We start from the raw sequence: 14,566 nt of genomic DNA on the forward strand, positions 1-14,566 counted from the left end.
GTCCAGCCTGGGCAAAGGCCATTATATGCCAGGGAGACTTCTGGCAGCACCAAACCATTTTAAGTGCATTTCTCTCTTCTCACTTATACAAATTTTCATGTTTTTTTCATATCTCTTGTCAGGATGACTCATGGTTTTTGTTTGGTTGGTTTTCTTACCCAAAATTTTCATGGTCATTCCCTGATTATTGTTTAATCCAATCTTTGGTATTATCAGTGTGGTTTGTTGGTTGGGTTTTTTTGGCAAGTATCCTCTCAAACAGCTTTGAGTATTCCACTCATATACACTGTTTACATTCACATATTTTATCAGAGATTGTTACCCAGGCTGTTTTACCAAGGGAAAGCCACTAGGGTTCCTCTGCAAAGGTGTAGTACTTCTAGTTCATATGCCACCACAGCATTGTTACATGAGCTGCCAGAACTCAGGTTGCATACCGATCCATCTATCTTAGGGAAATATTGAGGTTTAATGACAAAGGACCCTCCAGATCTCTGCAGACAGCCTAAATGACAGAATGACACCATAGCACTCTAAATAGTATTTGCTTATGGCTTGCATCAACACAGCATGAGATGGGGTTTACTGTGTAGTTTTTTCCAGAGATTGATATAAAAAATGCACAACTAATTTTTGAGGTCATCTTCCAGATGTGTTAGAAGCAGGGAAAATAACACTTAGAAGCAGCTATGTCTTCAGCTGTTGAAAGGGTAGATGCTTGGGGATTTGCTTTCTACAGTTAACTTCATGCATAAATGACATTTTTTAAATATTTTTTCCCCAGTTCCAGTAGTACACGCTTTCTATTTCTTCTCTGTGCTTTATGACAGCTATGATTATGAGCCTATGTAGCCTTAATTTCAGGTGTGTTTTTCTATTCAAGGTATCTGAATTCATTTTACCAGAGTAATAAGAAGTAAACATAATGAAGAGGCTTAGGTTATTCTCAAAGACTGGTCTGCAGAAAAATTGTGGATGTAGCCTATGTCTTGCCCTGCTTATATATATTCTGGACAGATGCTGTGTAAAAAGCAAACCTGCAGCATACTTCGAGGTATGTGGGTCTTTGAGACAATATAATCTTGTGTGCTATGGCCAGTGCTTAGTGAAAGTGTGTGTGCATGTAAGATGTTGGGTGGGAGTGTACTACTGTAAATTTGAGTTCTAATTTATCTGGCTAGCAGAACAGTGGCTGTCATATACCCTAACCTCCAACACAAGCCAAAGGCTTTGCATGGATATCTCTTATTTCAGCTGCCTAAACACTTTCTAAAATCTAGCCAAAGGATGAAATTATATGATGCGGCTTGAGCTGAACTCATGCCCCAAGTATGTTGAAAGGAGAAAGTTTTTATTCCTATTCTTTCAACTGGCTCTGTTTATCTTTCTCTGTAGTAAGTCAATTCAGTTTTGCCAATCTGTTGAAGAACTCTTCTTTTTGTGGGTTTTTTGTGCTTTGGGGATTTTTTGTGTTTGGGTTGCTTTGGGATTTTTTTTTGTAGGTGTGTTTGTCATTTTTCTGTGTGGTGTGGGTTTTTGGGGGGCATTCTGTTTATTTGTTTGGAGTTTGGTTTTGGCTGGGTTGTTTTGTTTTTGTTTGGGTTTTTTTGTGATTTAACTTATCTGGTACAATTGAAAGGGTCAAATGAATGCCAGTGGAAAGGGGAGGAGGGAGCATAAGCCTGCTCTTCTGGCAAACAGGTTTAAAGCTGTAAGAAGTATCAACTTTACCCTATGCTCTCTGAAAAAAAGCCAGATTTGTATGTCCATACAGAAGCCCCAGCAATGAAGTCTTGATCCTGAACTGGGGACCCCATCTTCTGCTGTAGTACAACAGTGTCCAAGCTATAAACATTTTATATTACTGAGCCCAAGAAAAACAGGATATAAGTAAAGGAAAAATAACCCATCAAGGAGTGTGCCCCTCAACATCCCTTTGCACTAATGTACTTTCATGCTATTGGATTCATCTTACAGAACTGTGCTTTTGCACAATAGTTGCTATAATGTGCCTCTAGGCTTTACTGTAATAAATAATTACATCCATAACAACACAAACCAGAGTGGCTTTCATATTTTTACTTTAGAAATTAATCCTCTGTGAAGCAATTTTCTTCGTTATACATCACTTGAAAACATTTGCCTGCTCTTACTCTATCCTCATACTTTCTTATTTCAAGTTCACGTTCAAATAGTTTCTATGTCTACGTAAATGTTTCATTCTTGTAACTTGATTTCAGTGAACAAAGAATGAGGGTCATTGTTATGTATGTGAGTGTGAAATTTCAAGGACAGACATTTGATCAATAATTAAGCTGCAAAATAAAGTGGGGTGAATTCTTTCTTTTGGTGTGATCTCCTTAATATATTACTGTGTTTATTGTTGTGCATGTGAAAGTTTAAGAAGCATTGGCATTCTAATGCTGTTATGCACTCACTGAGGGGGGGAGAGTGATGTGGTCAGTCAAGGTCACTGAGTTTAGTCATGAAAGGGAAGTGCACAGAAGGTGGAAGTGGTAATGGTCTACTTAGGAAGAACATAAAGATTTTGCCTGAGCATGCAGGAATAGAACTAGGAAAGCCAAAGCTTAGCTGGACTTGAAGCTAGGGAGCAATGTGAAAGGTGTTAAGAGTTTCTGTAACTAGCTCAGCAGCAAAAGGAAGTGTAAGGAAAATGAAGTACTGCTGTTCAGTGGGGTAGGTGAGATGGTGATGAAGGACAGGGAAAAGACTGAGGGACTGAAAGCCCTCCCACCACTTGATTTTCTTCTCCCCATCCTCCAGCCATCACTAAACAGGTATGACCCCAGGTGTCCTGGGCCCTTTATACTACTAGTAGAAGATTAGCAGAAGCTATTCCTCACTGTGGAGGAAGATAGGGAGAACCTAATCCTACTTTATATATGCAAGTGCATGGGACTGGATGGCATGCTTCCAAAGGTGCTGAGGAAGCTGGGCAATGTTCTTAGAGGGCATTTTATTATTAACTTTTATAATAAAAGATAAACTTTTTATAAACTATTATAAAGGTCATGTTGATAGTCATGAGGAAGTTTGATGACTGTAAAAAGGTAGATGTCATGTCTATCTTCTTTATTGTGCTGGGAGTCTGTTATAGACCACCCAACCAGGTTGAAGAGACAGATAAATCATTCTACAAGTGGCTGGCAGTAGTCTCACAATCACGTGCCCTTGTTCTTGTGGGAGACTTTAACTTTCCAGACGTCTGCTGGAAATATAACACAGCAGAGAGTAAACAATCTAGGAGGTTCCTGGAATGTGTGGAAGATAACTTCCTGACACAGCTGGTGGGTGAGTCAGCCAGGGGAGGAGCCTTGCTAGGCCTACTGTTTACAAACAGGGAAGGACTGGTGGGAGGTGTGATGGTCGGAGTCCGTCTTGGGCTTAGCGACCATGAAAGAATAGGAATAAAAACTTTCTCCTTTCAACATAATTGGGGCATGAGTTCAGCTCAAGCTGCATCATATAATTTCACCCTTTGCCTGGATTTGTGGTGAGGCAAGGAAGGTGGTCAGCAAAACCATCACTATAGACTTCTGGAGGGCAAACTTTGGCCTCTTGGAGGCACTGGTTGAGAGAGTCCCTTGGGAGACGGTCCTGAAGGGCAAAGGGGTCCAGGAGGGATGGACATTCTTTTAGAATGAAATCTTAACGTCTCAGGACCAGGCTATTCCCATGTGCCACAAGTCTAACCACCAAGGAAAACGACTGGCCTGGCTGAATGGGGAGCTTTTGCTAGGAGTCAAGAAAAAAAGGAGAGTTTATCATCTCTGAAAGAAAGGGCAGGCAACTTGGGAGGAGTACAGGGATCTTGTTAGATCATACAGAGAGAAAATTAGAAAGGCAAAAGCTCAGCTAGAACTAAATCTGGCCACTTTTGTAAGGGACAACAAAAAATGTTTTTACAAATATGTTAACAGTAAAAAAGAATCCCAAGGAGAATTTCGATCCTTTAATGGATACAGAAGGGAACATTGCCACCAGAGATGAGGAAAAGGCCGAGGTACTTAATGCCTTCTTTGCCTCAGTCTTTAATAGGGAGACCAGTTATCCTCAGGGTACTCTGCCCCCTGAGCTGGAAGATGAGGATGAAGAGCAGAATACACCCCCCTTAATCCAGGAGGAAATAGTTAGTGACCTACTATGCCATCTGGACACTCATGAATCTATGGGACCCGATGGAATCCATCCAAGAGTACTGAGGGAACTGGCAGAGGCCCTTGCCAAGCCACTCTCCATCATCTATCGGTGATCCTGGTCAACAGCGGGGGTCCCAGAGGACTGGAGGCTTGCCAATGTGACTCCCATTTACAAGAAGGGTTGGAGGGAGTATACGGGGAACTACGGGCCTGTCAGCCTGACCTCGGTACTGGGGAAGATTGTGGAATGGTTTGTCTTGAGAGCACTCATATGGAAAGTCCAGGACAAGCAGAGGATCAGGCCCAGTCAGCATGGGTTTACAAAAGGCAGGTCCTGCTTGACCAACCTGATCTCCTTCTATGACCAGGTGACCCGGCGAGTGGATGAGGGAAAGGCTGTGGATTTTATCTTCCTTGACTTCAGCAAGGTCTTTGACACTGTCTCTCATGGCATACTCCTTGAGAACCTGGCGGCTCATGGCTTGGATAAGTGTACTCTTCGCTGGGTGAAAAAGTGGCTGGATGGATGAGCCCAGAGGGCTGTGGCGAATGGGGTGAAATCCAGTTGGCGACAGGTCACAAGTGGAGTTCCCCAGGGCTCAGTGTTGGGCCCCGTTCTGTTTATTGGAATGTAATATCTTTATCAATGATTTGGATGAGGAGATTGAGTGCACCCTCAGTAAGTTTGCAGATGACACCAAGTTGGGAGGCAGGGTTGATCTGCTTGAGGGTAGGGAGGCTCTACAGAGGGATCTGGACAGGTTGGATCAATGGGCTGAGGCCAATTGTATGAAGTTCAACAAGGCCAAGTGCCGGATCCTGCACTTGGGTCACAACAACCCCATGCAGCGCTACAGGCTTGGGGTAGAGTGGCTGGAAAGCTGCCCAGCAGAGAAAGACCTGGGGGTGCTGGTTGACAGCTGGCTGACAGCTGGCTGAATATGAACCGGCAGTGTGCCCAGGTGGGCAAGAAGGCCAACGGCATCCTGGCCTGTATCAGAAATAGTGTGGCCAGCAGGTGCAGGGAGGTGATTGTTCCCCTGTACTCGGCACTGGTGAGGCCGCACCTCGAGTACTGGGTTCAGTTTTGGGCCCCTCACTACAAGACAGACATTGAAGTGCTGGAGTGTATCCAGAGAAGGGCAACTGAGTTGGTGAGGGGCCTGGAGCACAAGTGTTATGAGGAGCAGCTGAGGGAGCTGGGGCTGTTTAGTCTGGAGAAAAGGAGGCTGAGGGGAGATCTTATCACTTTCTACAACTACCTGAAAGGAGGTTGTAGTGAGGTGGGTGCTGGTGTCTTCTGTCAGGTGTCTGGAGATAGGATGAGAGGAAATGGCCTCAAGTTGCGGCAAGGGAGATTTAGGTTAGATATTAGGAAAAATTTCTTTATTGAGAGGGTTGTCACACATTGGAATAGGCTGCCCAGGGAAGTGGTTGAGTCACCATCCCTGGAGGTATTCAAAAAATGAGTAGACGGGGTACTCCATAACATGGTTTAGTGGGCATGGTTGATGGTTGGACTCAATGATCTTGAAGGTCTTTTCCAACCTAAATGATTCTATGATTCTATGACTCAAGAAGCTACAGGCTGGTCAGCCTGACCTCGATGTCTGGGTAGATTATGAAGCAATTTACCTGTTTGCCATTTGCAGCCACCTGAAGGACATGTTGATTATTGGGAAAGTCAGCGTGGGTTTACCAAGGACAAATTATGTCTGACTACACTGATAGCATTCTCTGATGAAACGACTGGCTAAATAGAAGAGGAGATCACAGGAGATTCTGTACACCTTATCTTTAATACGGTTTTTTACTAAGTTCCTCATGGTATCCTGATATCCAAGTTGGTTAGTTGTGCGTTTGATAAATGGATAATAAGATGCATGGCTGGATCATTGGGCTTGGAGGGTTGTAAGTAGCAAAACAAAGTCCAAGTGTTGGCCCATTACAAGTGGTCATCATCAGTGAGGTCCATTACCATTGCTAATGACGTGGATGATGCACTCTCAGCAAGTTCATGTACAATACCAAACTGGAAGGAGGAGCTGATTTGTTAGAGGACAGGGCTGCTACTAAGAGGGATCTCGATAGTTTGGAGAAATGTATGAACAGGACTCTTATCAAGTTCAGTAAAGATAAATGCAGATGCCAAGTCCAGCATCTGGGATGTGCTAACCTTCTGATAAGTCAGCATTATGCTCTTACAGCAAAAACAGCCAATACCAACTGGACTATATAAGGAAGAATGTAGTTGACAGATTAGGGAAAGTAATTTGTTGCTTCCGTTCACTCCTTGTGAGAGCACATCTTAAGTACTGTGTCAGGTTTTGGGCTTCTCAGTATGAGAAAGATATTGACATACCTGTATGTCCAGTGCAGGACCTCCCAGCCACTTAGGGAGCTGGAATGTGTAACATACAAGAAGCAGCTGAGAAAAATGTGTTTGTTCAGCCTTAAGAGAAGACAAAGGGAGATCTTGTTATCTGTAACTACCTAATGGGAAAGTATGCAGAAGACAGAGTAAGATTATTCTTGAAGACATACAGTCATAGGACAAGAAGCAATGAATGCTATTTGGAACATGGAAAACTCTCATTAGTTATAAAGAAAAGCCTATTCATAACAAGACTCTTTAAATGTTGGAACAGGCTGCCCAGAGAGCTTGTGGAATCTCCATCCTTTGGAGATATGCAAAACTTGACTGGACAAGTCCCTAAGTAATCTGATCTAATTGGACCAAAATTAAGCACAGAGTTGGACCAGATGACCTCCAGAAGTCCAACCTGACCTACATAGAATCATAGTTCTATGTAAGGCAGCTTTGAAGCTCCACTTGGAGGAATTTTGAGAAAATGCTTTGGTCGCATAATCAGCATATTCTCGTGTTCCCATAAATCATGTTGGAAATCAATGTACTTGAACGGGTTTAGCCTGATGTCCCTACATAGTTTATTTACTATTTTGCTCTCACTTGGGATAGGTCTGTTTTATGATTCTGGGCTAAATATATACTTTTAAGAGGACATTGCCCACTTAATGTGCTTAAGACAAGTTTAAAATCTCAAAAAATGGAAATTTCTTATTTTTTTTTTAATTTGTGCCCCTTTCAAGTTAACTGTAACATTTATGATCCCCTCACACATAAATTCAGTGCAGCAATACTATTTCTAGCTCTTGTCCTGTTGTTTTGAGTAGCACTTTTAAATCTCTTTAAGACTGCGCTCCATAGCCTAGGTGTCAGAAGGTGCTGCTATAAGCCAGCTGTCAACAAGTTCCGGTGGAGCTCAAACACCTATAGTGGTCCCATCTCAGATCTGTTCAAGTCTTACATTCTCACCTGTTTGGTACCACTATTTCTGTTATAGCATGGTGTCATCGTTTCAGCCCAGCCAGTAACAAAGGACCACACAGCCGCCCCCTCACTCCTCCCGCCCCCCTCCGGTGGGATAGGGAGGAGACGGAGGAGAGAAAAGGGGGGAAAAAAAACCCAAAACAAAAAACGGAACCTCAAGAGTTGAGATGAGGGCAGTTTACTGGGAAAACACACACAGAAAAAGAAGTTACAACAACAATGGTACTAATGAAAGAGTATACAAAAGGAGTGATGCACAGTGCAACTGCTCACCACCACCTGGAACCCGACGCTCTGCCACTTCCCCCACCGAAAGTCGAGAGCCCCCACCCCCAGCCCACTCCCTATTTATATACTGAGCATGATGGCACATGGTATGGAATAGCTCCTGGGCTAGTTCAGGTCAGCTGTCCTGGCTATGCCCCCCACTTCCCACGTTCCTGTAAAAATTAACTCTATCCCAGCTGAACCCAGGACATATGGTAATAAGAGAAAACCAATTTCTCTTCTTGATTCTTGAGGTACGATTGTGACAACATCTTCCCATTCTCATCAAAGAACTAAACATAACTCTATAGGATTTATGGGGGTGGGAGGAAGGATATAAACCTCTATGAATAGGAAGAAAATGCAGAACCTGGTCTGTTCTGTATTCATTAATCTACCACAAAATTAAATTTTTAATAAGGCCACTCTGTTCTTGTCTTTCCAAATAAGCAAGATGCTGTAGTCTAATAGAAACCTCAAAAAAATAAAAGCTGTGAGGAAGAATAGGTTTGAGGCATATTGAAGCAGCATTGGTAGGTTTGCCATGGAGATATGCTATTCCTAGTCCTTGCTGAACCCAACAGAACTGCATTGGGACAGTCAACATCTGTAATCTTTTGTGAGCAGGGAAATGATCTCCTCCAGCTGCACCTCAAAGGCTGCTCTGAGTTGCTCTAACTCCATAATCAAATTCAAAAGATGTGGAGTGAGTGGCACTGAATATTTCTTAGGCTAGGAATTCTATTCTTAGGCGAATTTCTCACTTTGTAGCCTTTCCCTGTGCCCCCTGCAGTGTTGATCATGCCTTATTCTGACCTGGAAAAATAGTAGGAAGGTACACTTGTTTTAAGAAAGGTGATAAATTGTTGCATAGACTGATCTGAGCAAAAGTATATTCCCTTCTAATTACATACACCAGAAATTTAAGTCTCTGGCAACTCTGCAGTCTTTTGTATTTTATTTTTTGTGTAGTTTACTGAGATTTAAAAAAAAATGTTGAAGATTTGCTTTTTAGTGATGTCTCATATGCCCTAATTTTTAATTATGAAGTCCTTGGCATATCTTGTTACATAGTTGGTCACATTTCAGAAACTATCAGAATATCCTGAACACTGCTGTGCTGCTGGAATTTGGGACAAGTGTACCTATGTATGTGGAGTTCTAATATCTGCTTTACTGAATACAATAAGTGGCTTGTTCATGCTACTTCAAAACAGCAGGTTTGCTATGCTTGACAAGTAAGTGATTTATTTACTCAAACCTGTTTTATTAAACACCATTTAGCTGGAGCAACATAAAACCAAAATCTTAGACTCTCTCTGAAAAGAATGTAATGTTTTATGTATCATGATGGGAATAAGAACTAGAAACCTAGAACTAGAAAAAGATCATATAGATCCAGTGACACTAATTCAGGTAAAATCAGTCTTAAATGAGAATGGTCTGTAAAAGATCAGCTCCAGTCACAGGTTTCATGACAAGTGGGAAAATAAATTGTTCAAGATAAGATGCAACTTAGGGACAAAGTTCAGCTGCCTACCAGAATATATATAATTTTGATATATATGTATTTTGATGTGTCACAGAGTAAGACAGTCCTATTTGATTTAAATTTTGTAAACTTAAAATGTTTGGCTAGAAAAATGGTAGGGAAGGGGTGTGTAAAAACGGTTAATTCTTGAGAAATTTAAATTTGACCTTGAAAAATAAATCCCGAGCAGGTTAGGAAAACAACTTTCTTGAATGCAATTTTAAATTAAAATAGTGTACTGATGAATTTGCGATTACATTTGTTGTATGGACAAGCTGGAGTGCCCATAAATGCACCACTGATGGTCTGAAGGACAAAGATTCTAAAACATGAGCTACTGCAGAAATAAAAATGTACTACATAATATGCTGATAATGAGCAAAAAAAACATCAATAACAGTGACACAAAAAAACCCAAACCAAAACAAAACAAAAAACAAAACCACAGAACACACAGTAAGCAATCCCAGCACAAGAAGATTTGAAGGCTTGAATAGAGTGTGTAAGCAAAGAGTATGATTAAGGGTGTGTGGCTGCCACTTTGCAACACTTCAAGGGCTGTGCACCATAATTGGTACTGAAAGTCAACATTCGTAGAGTAGCTCACCATCATAGCTGTTAGGAACCTGATTTTGATCTATCATTCCTTGGCTATGCATTTGTATGTATACCTGCTTACTGCACATTTGATGCTGTAAAGAGAATTGCATATGCAATCTGTGTCTGCATGCATGTAAATTGCCTATCACAATGTTGATTAGTGAATGTGAAGTCAGCTTTTTTCAAAGCTACTCGTCCACTGTAACTCAGCATCTGTGGATGCCAAACTAATGGTAAGCATGTATGTAACACGGATTTAAGTGTTCAATGTTAGAGAATACTGGCAAAGCAATAGATCAGCAGATAGAGAGCAGTTATACTATGCTGTTTGGTATTGCTTATTCTAACTAAAGTTAAGCTTGCCCTTAAGCACTTGATTCTCCCTTTAGTTTAAGGCTTGGTTGTGTTATGTTTTCCTGTTCCCTGGCACAACATTTGATGGAAAACCAGTGGTTATTATCTCAAACAATACAGATACCCGAGAGCTGGCCCTGAGCAAGTTGGTTTGCTTACACAAAGCAGCTTGGTGATGTGCAGAGGTGCTCCTGAGAGTCTTGACAGCATTGTAGCTCTTTCATCAGTCATAGCATTGCCTTTAGTCCTGTCTGCACAGCAGCACTACTTTGTTTATTTGTATCTCAGCTCAGAACAGAACTGTACAGTTTGGATGCAAATGATTCCCCTTCATTTCAGCTAAGGAGATCTTAAGACCAAACAGTATGATCTTAATACAGGTTTGCAAGAAACAAAGTAGGAAGGAGAGAGGTAGAGGCAGAAGGCTGGCTTGCTGCAAAAGGCAAGAAGATGACCAAGGTATTATGATGGCTGGAAAATAGCATATGACTCCATCTGTGATTTGGAGACTTTCTTGAAATCCTAGAGTTGCTTTCAGACAAAGTCTGGAATATCTGTATCAGCAATAGATTCAGCTGGGAACACATCAGCCCCTCTGCAAATGTGCTTCATACCTGATTTATATGTATTCAGCAAGTCCAGCCTCTCCTGAGTGTGAGACTTAAGGTGTAGTATGCTTCACTACTGTTACCTACAGATCCTATACATATCAAGTTATCTGTGAACACAATGCAGTCAGTCTCTGCATAGACTTTCAGGCTGGTGCATTTCCTTTAATATATCCTATAGGATTCTTCTATCTGCAGGGTGTCTTGGGTAGCAATAGATTATGCCTAAAGCAGTATGATGTAAATTAGATGAAAATGTTTAATGATCTGTCTTAGAAGAGTAGGATTTGCAGACTTGGGTAACTACAAATCTGGTTTTGAAAACTAGACATATATCAACGGAGCTGTATCACTGATGGTATCAGGGGATTTGACCCTATTAGTGTAAGCAATTTAATAAATTTTATTATGGTGCCTATAAGTGAAGATACATATTCACACCTCTTTAATGGGACATGAGATAAATATCTTTTTTAAAGAATTGTTTAAACATCTACGATTCCAAGTTATGTCACTCAGCTCTGTGGAAGCACAGCCAAACTAGTACTGTGTATTAAAAACTGGAAAAGATTAGGATCATAGGATGATTTGGGTTGGAAGGGACCCCAGGGGACCTGTAGACCAACCTCCTGCTCAAAGTAGGGGCAGCTATGAGGTCAGACCAAGCTGGTCAAAGTTTAATACAGTTGTTTCTTGAAAAACCCCAAGGATGGAGACTGCACAACCTCTCTGGGAAGCCTGTTCCAGTGCTTGACTATCCTCATTGGGGAAAAAGTTTGTTCTTATATCCGGTCTGAACCTCTTGCATTTCAACTTATGCCTGTTGTCTTTCATAATTTTTCAATGCACCTCTGAACAACCTGTCTCTGTTGTCTTGGTGACATTCTCGTAAGTACTTGGGGGCTGCTGTTAAGTTGCCCGAAAGCTGTCCCTTCTCCAGCTCCCTCATCCTCTCCTGACAGAGCAAGTACTCCAGCTCTGGACCAGCTGTGCTAAAATCAACCCACTTATCAGCACCTTTCTTCTATAGGGAAGTTCAAAACTGGACATGAGACTCTAGATGTGGCACTGAGAGGGGCATAACCACTCCTGTGGATCTCCCGGCTGTGCTTCTGTTAGAACAGCCGAGGATGCTCTCAGCTTGCTTTGCTGCCAGGGCTCGTGCCCACCTTGCATCCACCAGCACTGCCAGGATATTTTCAGCAGAGCTGCTCCTCTGATGGTCAGGTTCCAGCCTGTATCATTGCAGGGGGCCCTTCCCTTCCAAGCACAGGACTTCACATTCATTCTCGCTGAGGAACATTGCTGAGGTTCCTGTTGCCCATTCCTTCATCCTGCCTCCTCTGGATGGCCATCCTGCCTTCAAGTGTATCAACTGATCCAGCAATTTGATGTCAACTGAAAACTTGATGAGAGCGAACTCCATTCACCACCTCTAGGTCATAGATAAAGTCATTAAACAGGACATGTCCTAGGATAAATCCCTCCACTTGTCACTGGCCTCCAGGTAGGGAAAAGCCCATAATTATCACCCTCTGAGTTCTATCAGGTTTGGGGTTTTTTTTAATCCAGTTAGATTTTTTTAAATTTTTATTCATCCATCCAGACTGTAATGTTCTAACTGGGATATAAGAATAATGGAGGAGACAGTGTTGAAAGCCTTGATTAAAATCAAGGTAAATTACCTCCACCGGTCTAACCTCGTTCATAAATCCATCTGTTTTATCACAGGTGGCAAACAGGTTGCTCAAGAATGGTTTACACTTGGTTAATACTGATTCTTCCCAAACACTTTGTCCATCATGTGCCCAGAATTATGTTTCAGAAGGACTTGCTCCTTGATTTTTCCCAGGTACCAAAGTGAAGCTGATTGGCCCGTAGTTCTCCAAAGTTGCCATATTGGCCTTTTTGAAGATGATTGCAATATTTGCCTTTCTCCAGTTCTCAGATCTCCATGACCTGTCAAAGATGACAGACAACAGCCTCTCAAGGATATCAACCATCTCACTCAGCACCTTTGGGTGCAGCCTATCTGACCACATGAGTTTGCATGGTTTGAGTTGTCTGAAGTAAACCCTGACTTTATCCTCATCCAATGCCGTCTATTCTTCTCTCTGAATTCTTTCACTGAGCACGGGTGTCTGGGGTACATTCTCAGCAAAGACTGAGGCAAAGGTGGCATTGAGCACCTCATCCTTACACATCTGCTGTCACTAAATCACTGACCCTTTTCAACTGTGCTTGCGTTGTCCCTGCTCAGCCTTTTACTACTATTGCAGTGCTAGAAGCTCTTCTTGTTGCCCTTGACATCCCCCACAGGTTTCAACTCCAGCTGAGCTGCAGCTTTCCTAACAACATCCCTGCATGCCCGAGCAATGCTAATTTTCTCCTTAGTAGCCTCTCCCTGTTTCAACTTCTTGTGTACTGCCCTTTTTTTCCACTGGAACTCCACCATGAGGTCCCTGTTTAGTCAGGCTGGCCTCCTGAGACATCTGCTTGTTTTCCTGGGAACCAGGACGGGCTATTCTTGTGTTTAGCTGGTGTCCTTCCCAGCCTTCTTGAACTCCTTTGCCCTGCAGAGCTGCCTCCTCCCATGTGATCCCATCTACCAGTTCCCTGGATAAGCCAAAAGCTGCTCCCCTAAAGTACAGGATATAGACTCTGTTTCTTATCTCCCTCATTCTCTTCAGGATCCTGAATTTCACTGGTTCAATGGTCATTCCAGACAAAGTTACCACTGATTATCACATTCTCAACCAGTTCTTCCTTGTTTGTGAACAGCTGATCCAGCTGTACATAACCCTGGTTGGTACCGGTGCTTGTATCAAGGAGTTATCCCTGACACCCTCCAGAAATCTTTCCTGCCATGGTGCCCTTTCAGAAGATGCCAGAGAACAGGGGTCTGTCTGTGATCCAGAATTCCTTATTTCAAAAAAGTTTCATCCATTTCCTCACCCTGATCAGGTGAACTATAACAAGCTCCCACCACTGTGCCTCCCTTACTGGCCTCTCTTTTGATCCTAAGCTGTGAACTTTCAGCCAAAATGTTGTCTGTCCCACAGAAGGACTCACACACTTCTGAGCTACTCCTTCACCTGCCTCTTTCCTCACTTGTCCTCTTCTTGACCTGTCTTCCCTGAAGAGCTTGTATCCACCCACTGCAATAACCTACTTGTGTGATTTGTCCCACCACAGCTTAGTAATTGGAATGATGTCGTAGTTCTGTAACCACAGGCAGGGCTACAGTCATTGCTGTTTGTTTCCCAGGCTTGTGTGCATTTCTGTGCAATATGACATGCCTGAGGTGGCTCCTCTTTCACCCTGTTTTATTATTGTGGAGGCCTCTCCTGTACCTGCCGCCTTGCACCCTTCACTGCCCATCCCTGCCCACCACTTCTTTACTTGACTGTGCGTTGTATTTCTCTCCACAGTCATTCCTAGTTTGAAGTCCTCCTCACCAGGTTGGCCAGCCTGCTGGCACAGCTGCTTTTGCCAGCTTTGTTTTCAGCCCTCAAAGAGGGCCCTGTGATCAAAAAGCAAAGTTGCTTTTGAAGACATCAGCTGCGTAAGCCCTTAATCAATTTCCTAAAACAACCTGGACCATATACTATAGTTTGCAAATTTTTCTGATGAACTAGCTATTGAATAAAAGCTGTGGTAATTTCATCATCCAAACCAGAAAGAACACTAGGGG

This window comes from Accipiter gentilis, chromosome 3 (genome assembly GCF_929443795.1).
Source record: "Accipiter gentilis chromosome 3, bAccGen1.1, whole genome shotgun sequence".
In the NCBI taxonomy this organism is placed as follows: domain Eukaryota; kingdom Metazoa; phylum Chordata; class Aves; order Accipitriformes; family Accipitridae; genus Astur; species Astur gentilis.